At 32.0% G+C, this 13988-nt stretch overlaps 1 protein-coding gene and 1 long non-coding RNA gene across 3 annotated transcripts in view; both read left to right on the top strand.

Moving 5' to 3' along the window:
• LOC132759319 (adhesion G protein-coupled receptor L2-like) overlaps positions 1-13988 on the top strand; it is a 43208-nt gene that overhangs the window by 2602 nt on the left and 26618 nt on the right. The gene's annotated exons all lie outside the window — the stretch shown is intronic.
• Positions 9297-13323, top strand: LOC132759323 (uncharacterized). Of its 2 annotated transcripts, XR_009629693.1 has the most exons (5): positions 9297-9907; positions 10490-10728; positions 11299-11507; positions 12219-12378; positions 12855-13323. It is a non-coding gene; the product is annotated as an uncharacterized LOC132759323 (long non-coding RNA). The 2 variants fall into 2 exon arrangements; XR_009629692.1 differs by lacking the exon at positions 9297-9907 and having other exon boundaries at positions 10034-10728.

The following is a 13988-nucleotide window of genomic DNA, read 5'->3' as shown; positions in this document are numbered from 1 at the left end:
AAACTTTGCCTCGAATGGATTTCATCATACAAAAGATACAAAAGTGCACTGAATTTCCTTCAAGTACCATAAACATTTTTTTTCTATGAATAATCGACCTACATACTTTGTAATTCTATTGTTTCTAAATGTTGGCATGCAGTCAAAAACATTCAAAAATATGACTGCTTTTGGGGCGTCTTAATTCCTTAGAAACCAAAAGAAAGCTTTCTATCATAAATTGTTCTTACATATAAACATGTTTATTTCGAGTACAGGCTCCCAAATGTTAAAACAACATCTTTTGTTCTGTCCATGAACCACGCGTCCAAATTTTATCTTCTATGACAAGATTTAAGATCCAAGATTTTATTAAGGCACAACATAATGTCTATTGCCATAAAGAATAATGACGTGTACACATACTTATAAGTAAATAAAGAAATGCATAATACATCTAAATAAGAGAAAAGTAATATTACATATATAATATCACAGTCATGAAATAAATAGTATCAACATATAATAATTAATGTTTCAAAAATTAGTTGGAATTAGCAACAATTTTTTCTCTAGCAAATAAATTTAGGCACTTTCTGTTTAACATTCTTTTGCAAATTATACATTTACATCTTAAACTTTTGTACATTCTGACATGAATGAAAAATCATTAATAATTGATGGAAAATGATCCATTGAAATTGAGTGTGTTACTGAAACACATTATCGCCCAGCTAGCAAAAGACCTGTCCCAAAAACAAATTTATTTTTTATTTTTCAAAGATTGTTTGGTTAACTATAAATTGTGATTTCTAAAGAAACAGTATGCACCTTCCTAGATAAACAAGCTATTTCAAAAAGACTAAATTACTAAGTGGTAAAATCAAGATATATATGAACAAAAATAAGATGGATGAAAATGTCAGTCAAAGAAAGGGATAAATCAGACAGTAATTGGTCTATTCTGGTATATGTTAGAAGAGATATTGTTGATATGTCAGCCCACAAATTTAATTATTGACGACTTTTGCAATAACATGGTTGTTAGACGCGTTGAAACAAGTATAGAAATTGAACGTTATTCTCTTACTGAAGCTGAAACGTAAGGTGATGTAGGGAAATAACAGAAATAATTGTTTTATGTTTCTTTGTAAAACCATAATGATAAAGCAAAATATCGTTCTTTAGTCTTGATGCAATCTTACTGAAGCGTTGGAGTAATGCAGAAATACTTTCGCTTTTTTAACTTTACTATATCATAAAGAGTTAACGGAAACAATTTTTCAGTCTTATAAACCTTACATTAGCGTGTCGGTAATTTAGAAATTCCTTGACCTAACGGTGGAGCAGGAATACAACAGAAAACAATTTCTTTATAAAACCTTACTATTATAGTATATGCCTTAAAGCAGAAATTCTTTTACCTAATATTATACTTATACTTACTTAAAGGCACAATATGTCTCAGAAATTCATATATTTTAAATTCTTTAGAAATATAAAACATCTGTCCAATCATGCTTTAATTATAGATTAAGATGCTGAACAACTGAAGAAAGTAGCGTTGAACATGCCACAGTGTGTCGCAAAGGTAACAACATGTAAATAAAGTAGTATTTTGACTTCCATACAAAATACAAATTCACTATAATTATACCGCTTGCCAAGAGAACAAAAGTAGCAAAAAAGTTCATGCATATGGCAAACCAGTATTTATTCGGAAACTGTAATAGAATACCAAAAATAAAATAAAGTTTTTAAGAAACAAAAGTGAAAGCGTTGCTGATGCATAATGGGCCTTTAAAAACATCACGAATGGCAAGTCTTTACAAGATCTTCTGTGTGTTTTATGTCACCATTTTTCATCTAGTTTACACTATGAAATTCCCATAATGTTTATTGTTATATATTAACTTTTTGAAAAAAGTCTTGTATAAAGGATACAATAAATGAAAAACAAATAACATGTTTTGTCTAGCCTATCTGAAGACATTTAACTTACTGTTATCTTTGATATAAAACTTATCTCAATTTAAAATTTACACAGTTCTTTAAATACAACTAATTCAGATTATTTTGTGTTTCAAAATGACTATTTGATTAAATTGGAAGCTTTGTCTAGACAATCAATTGCCTTTCTGAGAGTTTCAGATGCGACATGTTTGTTTGCATATTATAATCTTCAATAGCGTTTTGGTAGGGGTGTTTTAAATGAGCGTTCGATCTAATTTACAAATTCATTGTTTTCAAGATGTAAACAATTGATTCAAACAGTGAAAGTTAACCAGTCGCAATTGAAAAGATTTACCACATAAGATACAATATTCATACACTAGAATATATACTTAATCATTGATACAATTTCATCATACCAAAAGGCATATAGATGTATATATATATGTATGTATATATATTCATATAATAGAATATAAATTTTATCATAAATACAATGCTTAAATGGTTTTTCTATTTTAAATCATGTAATATTTGATCATATTTACTCTTTGTATGTTCTTTGTATTTCCTTGTATGTAAAATTCATGCATATGCATAAACATCCATTGTGTATATTCTAAGAATCTACCAGCATTTCTTAGTGCAATAAAATGATACTGGTAGCATTCTGCAAGGATTATAACACCAGTCTCAAATATATAACAATGTATTATGAATTTTATTGATGTGTTTCCTAAGAGAACGAGATAGTATTATTCATTACTTTTCATATGAATAATCAATCTATATAATTTGTAATTCCGTCGTTGTAAAGGTTGGCAGATAGTCAATAGCCGTCAAAATATGAGCACGTCTGCCATGTCTTTATATATTGTCCAGAAATACAGAAATTCTGAAAAAGGAAAACTGCTGTCAAAAGAAGGGGTGACCCGAAAGTGACAACAATGACACTTTTTATTTCGATGGACCGTATTCGTTAGTAAAGAAACGTATACAGCTTACAAAAGCTGTATGCGGTGGTTATGCGCTCACACTTTCGAAATGAAAGGAAAGCTCACGCCGAGTGACAAAAAAACCAACCATGATTACTAGTATTACTTCCTTTACCGTACCCATAGAAGTTGTAAAAGTCGTTGATGTAGTCGCCGTTTCTGTACCGTCTATAGATGTCGTCGTTTTTGTCAAAGCCGAACTTGTAGACGTAAAAGCCAAAGTAGACACAGTTTGTGGTCGTCGGCATAGTCGAAGTTGACGTCGTTGGCATAGTCGAAGTTGACGTCGTGACCATAGTCATAGTATACTATAGTCTGTCCCATCAAATTTGAATATTCCATTTTTTATTCAATATAATAGTAAAATCATTTAAATTAATGTCATGTTAACCCTGATGTCAATATCTTTAGGCATGTTTTTCATTTTTTTCATAAAGTCAGTAATATGGTCAAAATGTTAAAATTATATTTTTTCCCCGTTGACTTACGTTGTAGCCTGACGTGACGTCCATTTCAAAATGGCGGCGCCCATACAGACGTCATTTAGGGTTCGTCTCACAATTATCGTGAAATGTACTCAGTAATTATAAAAATCTTATTATTCTTATTTACTTACTGATCAATAGCTAAATGTTATTATTTAAAAGAAAAATGAGAACAAAGTTGGTGTTAAAAAGGCAATTTTACGATCAATAGCTAAATGTTATTATTTAAAAGAAAAATGAGAACAAAGTTGGTGTTAAAAAGGCAATTTTACTAGCAAACCATTATTTAAAATAATCAAAATCATTTGAAGTGAAAATATCAGTAACCGCTTTATAAATTCTAAAACACAAATATTTATATAATTACCATGATATACTGTCGTATTTTATTTTCTTCTTAAGAGAAAAAGAGCAATGGATACTGGATAGCATTTCAATCAAGAGCGTATCTTGAATACCGCAACGCGTCGTAGAGGAACGGGAACACTTAGTCTAGCTAGAGGAACTATAAAAAATGGTCCTTCGCTAATAAATGTTTAATTTACATAATTCTGTAGTTGTCTGAATTCTGTCCATTAGTATGTATCACGTCTATTCAAAAATAATCAAATTGACCAGGTTTGATGGGATACAAAAATATGTTACCCTTCTTATTTCGGGTGCGATATTCGTGCGCTAAAACTTTCCGTAGGTTTCAACTTTCACAAGAAATCGCCAACAAATACTATATTATCATGCAAATCTGACAAGAAATATATAGAAAGGAGAACTGATTCACTATACTTTCAACATTGGTTTGCTTGTAACCACAGTGTCTACTTTAGTAGTACTCCCTCGCTAACGAGAGAACACAGACTCGCGTTCGAGGAAAATGTAAATTATAAGAATATAATATCATGCTTTCTAGTTTGAGCAATCAAACGTAGCCCTATACACTTTAAGCTCATAAATACAGATTTAACTTTCCGTCTCACAAGTCAACAAAATGTCCAGAAATACCGGCAGTGATTAAACATTTTTGATATGATTAAGAATAAGTTTGAATTGGAACGTTCAATAAGCGACAATAAGAATTAGTGTGTGTGTTGTTTTTTTGTAGACTCAAAGTCTTACATATTATGTTAATATGAATGGGAGATCGAGTCAAAGAGAAACACCGAGAGACGACTTCAATAAAATGTTAGTTTTCCTAAAATTTGAAAATATTCAGTAAAAAAACAATAGCATATTTTTCGCGGAGAAAAAATACCGCGTATTGTATATTCTGTAGCTAAAAGAGTAGGATTTACAGAAGTCTTGAATAAGGAGATAATATTTAGGGAAATCATTTCTGAAAAAAATATAATAGCTTAGAAACATAAAATCAAAACGAAGTTTATATGTAATTAATGGAAGATTTTACTGTTATAGATCGATTCATGTCATTAAGTGTGTTTAAAATTATTTAAAAGTTATCAAAAGTTTTATTATTAATATATGAATTGAAAGTGTAAATTTTAACAGTTAAGTTGCAAAATCTGGGTATACAAAACTTACTTCAAATGCCATCAAGACAAATTTATCTCTAAGCTTAAAATTATCTGTATGAGGTTACATATGCCTAACCGCCCTCTGCCAATGCCGCAACTGGAATCATCTATAAAAACCGCGAGGTATTTTTGTTACGTCATATATTTCGTAAATTGTTGTTGACGTAATAAAGTTTTTTTCGTCAGGAATCCATTTTCAAGAGTTAGTGATGTTTACAACTAAAATTGATGGGCCGTTCTTGAATTATGGATTTGGAACATGCCGAATTATGATGTGTTTCATTTACATATTTCATTTGCTAACCCAGATAACTCCATAAAATGAACAATGTTTTAATAATGAGACGGATTGTTCATGTTTTAATAATGAGACGGATTAACAGTTTAAAAAATCTGGATCATTATAAGTGTAGGTTAAACGACAAGAATGATGGTGGTCGTCATCTTACAAAAATGAGCCATATGCGGCGACATGAAGTGTTGTAAACTATCACTATACAGTGTTACAATCAACGTTTACAGCTCACGTGTAAGCTATATACGTCGTAAGCTGTATACGATGCAGTGTAGCATTTAACCGCTCCTCACCTTCTATGGTTAATGTTATATTATTGCGTTCTTACAAAATGCACTTCGTCTTTTATTGCAAAATATGAAATATTTCTGAAATATTGTTTCCATTTTATGAATTAAACAAACGTGTTTCGCTTTAAAGAAATATCAGTATGGTGTTACGAATAGTCATTATGTTTTTACGGAATTGTAATCGTTTTACGACAATGCGTTTGTATTGATGGATATCATTTCGTTTGTACCAAATATACTTCGTTTTTACGAAATTATGTGTGGTTTAACTGAACTTCGTTATAATTACAAAATATTATTGCGTTTTAACGAAATCAAAATATGTCATGGATGTCACTTGAGGGGCACCGTGAGAAACAAGATGTTTTTGACATTTTTTAACCTTTAAACATAATGATGCGGTTCTTACTCCTTGTATCTTCTTTATTAAGTTAGCCATCTGATTGAATGTAGAAGAAGTTGTCAGGGGAATCATGCTGCAAGACGTGACAAAACTATCAGTAACATTGTCAATAAAAAGGACAATGCCATGTTATATTAATAATGACTGCCTAGTACAACCTGACTTCTGCAGTTTCAGACATTAAGGTAACTTAATGCAGGAAGTGCATGACTATACAGAAGTATGGGAATAATATGCTCAATATATAAAGATTGAAGACATTAAGCTTAAAGGCCCATTATGCCTCTTAAATGCTTTGTATTGTTTATTTCTCAAAACCTTTTTAACTTTTTGAGTTTTTTATAGTATGCAAAGAGTTACTCATTGGCATATTACCAGAATCATCTTTTGTATCCATTGCTTTTTGGTAGCAAGTACAGTTATAATGAATATGTAATCTGTATGAAAGGCAAAATACTACTTTGTTTACATTTTGCTACTTTTATGACAAATCATTTCACATTTAGTTTCGTAAGGTAACGAGTATCTAACATTCGCTAATACTCTTATTTAAACATTATACAATGATGTTTTGTCCTTTCTAAAGAAGGAAAAATATTTTTTGTGAGGCATAATGTAATGTGCCTTAAAATGACATTAATTTTAACATAAAATGCTCATTCTCTGGAATTTGATTAAAAAGGGTTTTTTTTCGAACAGTGAAATTAATCATTGATTAATTTATTTACGTATTCAAGCATTTTCTTGAAATTCATGAAATAAATATTCTCCCTTGAGAGAATTACATGAACGTAAGGTTTTAGAATGATTTAAAGAGATAAACAGGTTGTTATGTTGATGTTAAGTTTCTATAGGTTCTGAAATTACAAATTTATTATGTAATAAAACATCGTAAATGACTTCTTGCTATATGTCTGTGGTATAAGAACTTCAGCGTCTATTGCTATAGTATTTTATTGTCAGTTAGTTTACGGACAAACACATCAACCACACCTCTGATCATACACATCAGAACCGACCATAAAGTGTATGGTTTATTTTATTCTTAATATTTTCATCATGACATGTAAACCCATCACGAAACGTTGCGTAACAAAACTTCTTTGTATTTAGAGATGATTATTAACCCAGTTGTGTTGTGTTTTTACAACAATAATTGCTCTTCCCAAGGCGGTGCCCACCTTAATCATTTTGTACGCCTCTTCAAGTATTCTTCATTGGAGTCCAAATTCATTTCCTTATATTTGTATTGCCTTTTAAGTAAGTATTTCCTCCCCTCGTCGTCTATCGCCCCCAGCAATACTCATTACCCTCCATCCCTTTCTCCATTTAAACTTTATCACTTTTGATAGATGTTATCCGGAACACGGCAAATGTTGGTTTTTCCAAGCTAATCTCCGGTTCAAACAAACTTTTACCGTTATCCCTTCACGGTGCACTACCCATCACAATAGATTAGTCAACCTGTTGCGCTTATAACTGTAAAACTTTGTTCGTACCCCAGGAAAAGCTGAAAAACAATATTCTTAATTCCGTAGTAAGTCCATTAAACTTAAATGTCCCCTGTGGTCAATAACTAACTGACCTAAATCCCCCCCCCCCCGTTTTCTGTCCCTTTTCATTTGGCGCCTCTGTGGTTGCCGTTGCTTTAATTATTGCGGCTGTATTCCGTGAACGTTGATCTCCCTTGTTTTATCTCTAATCTTACGTTTTATAGTCTCGAAAAATATTATTATGATTTTATTGGAATACAAACTGAATCATTTAATCAATGTTTATTTACCAGTTTTGACAAATTAAACAGTCATTGTTTTACATCAAATATTTCTAATACAGCATGTACATATAGCATGTACAATATAAAGAAATATATTTAACAGAAGTTGAGACCATACATTCTTTGATAGTGTTCTTATACGTCACATAACATTGAACGTCAAGATAATTATCTCTTACAGAAACTTTAACAAAGACTATACACCTACTTAACTGACAGGAAACTGTAAAAATTGCTCTAGCCCAACAAATAAATAACTGAAATGTATGTTAAAGGTGACTACGAGAGTAAACTGTCAGGAAAAGAAATATTGACATTGTTCGAAGGGATTACATAGTTTATATGTTTTTATATATATATTAAGAATATATCATTCAAATAATAGTATGAAGACAGACATATAAATGTGACATAGTTTAAAGCAGCATATCCCTATATTCATGCTAATATTCATGATTTGTTAAAAAAATGTATTAAAAGTAAAATATTGCCGAGTAAACAAAGAAGTAATTTATATATTGCAATACTATTCTAAATTCAAAGCAGGATATGTCAATTAATTAAAACCAGCAGGTTACAGTAAAAGTCATGATAATGTAATGTATGATTTAACATGTACATCCGCTGAATTTTCAGCACCGACGACTTTTACTATATAGGGTTAACGCACGTTTTTTTCGTGTTATAACGTCTGCAGAGTCCCGAGGAACAGTTGGTGCCCGAGCCCGGTAGGGCGAGGGCTCCAACTGTTCCGAGGGACTCTGCAACTTTGTAACACGAAAAAAACTTTGGCTTTTGAGGGCAAATTTTTAGCTTTAACTTTTTTAAAAAAGTTTTCATGATGAAAATATTTAGTACAAAACACTTTAATATTAAATCCTTGGGGCCCGGAGGATTTTATCCAATTCTCCCATTTTTTTACGTTTTGGCTTTTAAATTTTTTTCCGGGGCCAACAAATTGGGGAAAATTTACAAAGGGCCAAAACCTTTCGAAAATTCGAATTTCAATTGAATTTGATTTAACAAAGCTTAACATTGGAGATCTATTAACTCAAGAAAAAATAAACAACATTAAATTACTCTGCCCAAGATGAAACATGACCCTCAGAAATTCTTAGAATGATTTCAGATTGACGGTAGAAAAAAGATCAGTGACATCAGAATCTTTTTTTTTTTCAAGCTAGAATATCAGATCAGGCACTAAACATTATTCTCTTAAAGAAATATAAATAGCAATATTAACATCAATAAAACAACATTTTCTTATATTCATTTTGTGTTATCTTGTTTTGTAAGTTAATTTGAGGGTTAAACTGAATGGCATTTATTTGTTTACATTGACAACTGTCCGTTTCTTAGAAAGGGCGACAACCAAGATAGCGGCGATGTCTATACGCCGTATTTCCGGCATAGTTACATGAATGCTGCTCGCCGTTATGCGATTGAGGCCCTCGAATCAATAATTTCAATATAACACTTTGGCAAACAGGCCAAATCGTCATTTTTTTGTTTGTTTACTTGGCCCTGTATGTATTGCGCATAGGTAAAACCGGGCTATCCCAGCAAACATGCATATATGGGACCCATATGGGCTATATCTAGGCAAGCCCATATGGGTTTGCCCATATTGGACCTATATGGGACCAATACGGGCAAGTCCATTTGGGTACGCCCATATTGGACCCATATGGGTCCCATATTACAGCACTTTAAGGAAAAACGATTTTTCGTTTATTTATTTCTTTAAAACTCGTTTACTTTGAGCTATAGTGTGACCACCTTGGCATTAATTGCTATTATCATATATAAAAATCGTAGCATTAACATATATACAAGCCATGAGGGACCCATATGGGTCCCATTTGGGCAACCCGATAAATATTAGCATGCCTGAGCAGGTGCGAGAAATTAATTTGTTTTGTTTTTATATTGGTTTTAATCTTTATAATCTAAATATAAAAAAAGTGTTTTTAGACTATTAATTCAGAAATTATTTATAAAAATCAGCATTTGATGAAAAATTTATTTCGAGAATGCGCAGACGTGATTTCCGCTGCCGCTTAAAATCAAATTGTGTATTGAAACGTTAAATTGTAAAATTGTACACGAAAACAATATTTCTTTTCAATTCGGAACATTTAACAACGATTTCGTATAACGACATCTCATATTATATCCTTACACATTTATTGTGTGTGTAGGTAAGTGTAAACGTCATTTATTTTTTGTTTTTGCCTTTGCCATGTAATTTCGCGATACCAAATATGAGTCATATCCGCGGATATCACTATAAATACCGAATTTTTTTACTTTTATTCTTTTATAAATGTTTCTTATTACGATGTTTTATTATAATAAAATGAATTTACATGCAAAATTTCGTTAAATTTGGTCCATTAATAAAAAAACTTATAAGATATATTCGAATTACGTTCTATGAAAGTCATATCCGTGGCTGACAGGAGATACCAAATATGACTTATATTTTATGAATTGATTATTTTATTATGATTTTTTCTTGATACTATGGTTAATAATAGTATGATGTTTTTACATGCAAAATTTCGTTAAATTCGGTCAATGAATAAAAAATATATTCGTTGCGTTTTCTATAAAAGGCACATCCGTTGCAGACAGAAGATACTGAATATGACTTATTTTTTATAAATTGATTATTTTATTATTTACGGGTCATAATCATATTGTCACTTGGCGCAATAACTCACTTAATGTATATGTATTTTATAATTTCTTGTTAATGTATTTCATTTTATTGTAAATAGGCCATCAAAAAGGCTGTATGAATCGGATAGTGGCACTGATGAGAATGAGACAGACACAGAGAGTAGGCCACCACAAGTTATTGACCAAGCAACAACGCCCAAACAGTCACAAAGCCTACTTTCATCTCCGCCTCGCTTATCTGCACAGGCATTGCGAGAGGCCAGCAGTGATGTGCAAAGTGCTTCTCCAATACAAGGTGCTTCTGATACACCCTTCCGTGGGCAGATTATTGGGCCCAGTAAGTATAAACTTCGGAGCTATAAATATATTTATAATTACAGTAGACACTTATTAAATGTTATATTCTCAAAACAAGTCAATAAATCATAAAATGTTATAACAAGCTGCATTGAGTGACACAGCCAAAAATGGAAAGTTTCACCTTTTGACGCCCCTAGTTCAAAAAATATTCAAAAGAAATTGATGATTACTTGTGTTAGTCTTTATCATGATGTGAATTTGTGCGCATATTCTTGCCTGACCCCACTACTGTTATCCAAAGTTACGGTCCCTGGAAGAGTCAAGAATGTTTATTTTCACCAAATGACATGCCTAGGCTCAAAAATATGTTAAGTTTAATTCATGATTTCTTATCATTTTCACATTTTGTGACCTTGCACACTTAACAATCCTTTTGAGATTTTAGCGTTAATTACTGTTTAAGCCAAGGAAAAATTTAAAATACTGGATTTTTTTCATTTGAGCCGGGTCATGACAAACCAACATAATGGGTTTGCGACCAGCATGGATCCAGACCACACATAGCTCTAAAAGTATATGGCCTAGAATTATGAATCCTTTTTTTCAGCTGCTGTTACACAGATTCTCCGAGTCTTGGAGACAATGCGAGAGAAGAATCGTGAAATTAAGAGGATGGTGCAGCGAATGCTGTTAAGGTCAGCAGCAGATGACCAACCGCTGCAACTTCCGAATGATATCTCATTCCCTATTCGTTATCCTGAGCAGATGGAAGCATTCGATAAGCTTCTGGGAGATCAGACAATGCTCTCATCTGTGGTAAGCATAGTGTTAGTCATGTATGTTGCTCCATTAGTAACTGAAAAAAGTATACCCCATATCCACTGGCCTAAAAGCAAAATAACATAATGGTCTGTGGTTAGCACTTGATGATAATGTATAATCATTCTGCTATATTTATGTTGGAAAATATTGCACAGTGGACAAACACTTTGCTGCATTAATTTCAGAATTAAAAACTGGCATTAATTTTTTGATTCATATTGACACAATTATGTTATTTATATATGCTATAATAGCCATGAGCACAAGACATGGGCAGTTGGCCTCGTTTTCAACATTAATTATTACTTAGGACAAGACAGTCAATTCATTAATCAAAATGATGGCAGCTTTCAAAATACCAGGCAAATGACTAGTACCCACATAGCCAGGAATTGAGCTGTTATTATATTATCAAAAATTATTCTGTTGATATTGAATAAACTCTTGTATAAAAAAAACAATGATAATGTGCCCCATAACACTCGGTGGAGGGGACAGACATAAAGGCACAAGTCACTAAGGTGTTGTCCTAGGCTGTAAATATATGAGGAAAGATCTTTTAATTTGTCAATCCAAACAGTTTTCTTGGCAGATTATGTTTTTGAGGTCCAGTTGACAATTATTTGTCATTTGGTGACTTGCAGCCCATCACTTAGTAGTGTTAAAATTAACATTAAAAAAAGTTTTTGTTCTGCTTTATTTAAGGAGCGGTTCCTCTCAATGTTTGGTATGGCAGATGTACGGGAAACTGTTGACCGCTTGATGAAAGAAACCATGTCAAATGAACTGGCAAGAATGTACAATATGAAGTGGCTGAAGGGGAAGAAAAAGTTTGTGGGCCTCTAGATACTGAATGTATTATATAGTAAGTGATATTTTACAAATTTGCAAAGTGGTGTCTTCAAAATAGATATATTATCCAAGATCTTGTTATTGTGTCTTCGGGTATTGCTTTAATGAACGAAAATGCTTGACTAGCTTTTATGGAAATTAATAAGAGAGAATACATGCTGTGTGGTTTTGATCCCATGCATTGTGTTGTGATGCATAATATAAACAGAAATCACCTTCCTGTAAAGCAAGTTATTTGCTTACCTTAACATTCTTTACTGATACACCGATAAGATGATGTCAGCTTACAACTGACTGCAGCGATATCAGAGAAATATTGTTAAAAGCTATGTAAAACCAGGAAACAAACATCTATATTTGGTAAAACATACCAGAATTAGTTTATATTCCAATTTATAATGCTCAAAATGCTACAAGGTGGCTTATGACCTTTGAATGGTTTCAATACCTTCATTTCATTCTTTAAGGATAAGAATGCTTGTTTTGTAGAATGTGTCCAAAGGAACTTGCCGACAAAGGCTGCAACGAGGAAGGATGTTGAAATAGAGGTTTCAAAGTGGCTGGCTGGGGGGCGGACCGCGATGGGGGAAGGAAAGCAAGAAACAAAGTGTCAGAGACCTTACCTGAAGAAAATGAAGGAAGTGACTAGACATGTTTTTAATTTAAAAATGCAAATTTATAGAGAATATTTGTTTGTTTGTGTGTAAGATGAAATTTTATATCATCAAGAGAGCTTTAAAAACAGTATTCTCATGAGTGGCTATGCGCTCGTGAGAACACTGTTTTTTAAAGTTCCTTCAATGATATTAAATTACATCTTACACAACAAACAATAAAGTGTCTTTTTATTTTATGCTAATGAAATTTCCTCAATATTAACGTTAATATTAAATCTGTTTTCCCCACTGTTAACATCAATTTTAGTTGAATTTAAGTCCAATTTCTCATAAATACAGGAAGTCTTGGGGCTGAAAAATAGTTTGACAACCAACGTTGAATAGCCATGATATTATTTATTGAATTCAAAAAATTTGAATGATGATAAAAATCTTTAAAAAGTAGTCTCGTCATAGAAAAGTTTGAAATTTTAATCATTTCACTGTGAAATTATCAAATATATTTTTCACGGATACATCAGTAATACACTCAAAAGCATAAAATAAATGACTTGTTTTACATTTTCAAACCTTTACTTCATCTGCATATAAGTTATTCCACTGATTGAAAGTCAATATGTATCAAGGTATTTTTAAAATGTGATAAGGGTCAGAACTACAGTTAGCGGCTCATTTGTTTATCTTGTTATACTTTTTGTTGCTAATTTTAATGTTTGAGGTCATCAGCATAGCTGTCTAGTCAAATATTGCCTTCTAGTCAGTATATTCTGCTGCTATGTTATGTTTGTTGTTGACATTATATGCTGTTTTTCTGTTGTCTATATGCTGTTGTTTTTTTTTCCATTAAACATTATTACTGCACGGAGGAAGGTAGTCTTGTACTGGTGTAACTCTCCAGAAAGGATGGTTAGGAAACTACCCGCTATATGATGTTAAAGGCGTAAAATGAAACAAACAAACAAAAAACATTGTTACTATTTAAATCAAAACATTAAATACTTGGGAA

Source organism: Ruditapes philippinarum, unplaced genomic scaffold (assembly GCF_026571515.1).
Source record: "Ruditapes philippinarum isolate M1 unplaced genomic scaffold, ASM2657151v2 ctg1546_1_1_1_1, whole genome shotgun sequence".
Taxonomy (NCBI): Eukaryota; Metazoa; Mollusca; class Bivalvia; order Venerida; family Veneridae; genus Ruditapes; species Ruditapes philippinarum.
This window is presented reverse-complemented; position numbering and strand designations above follow the sequence as displayed.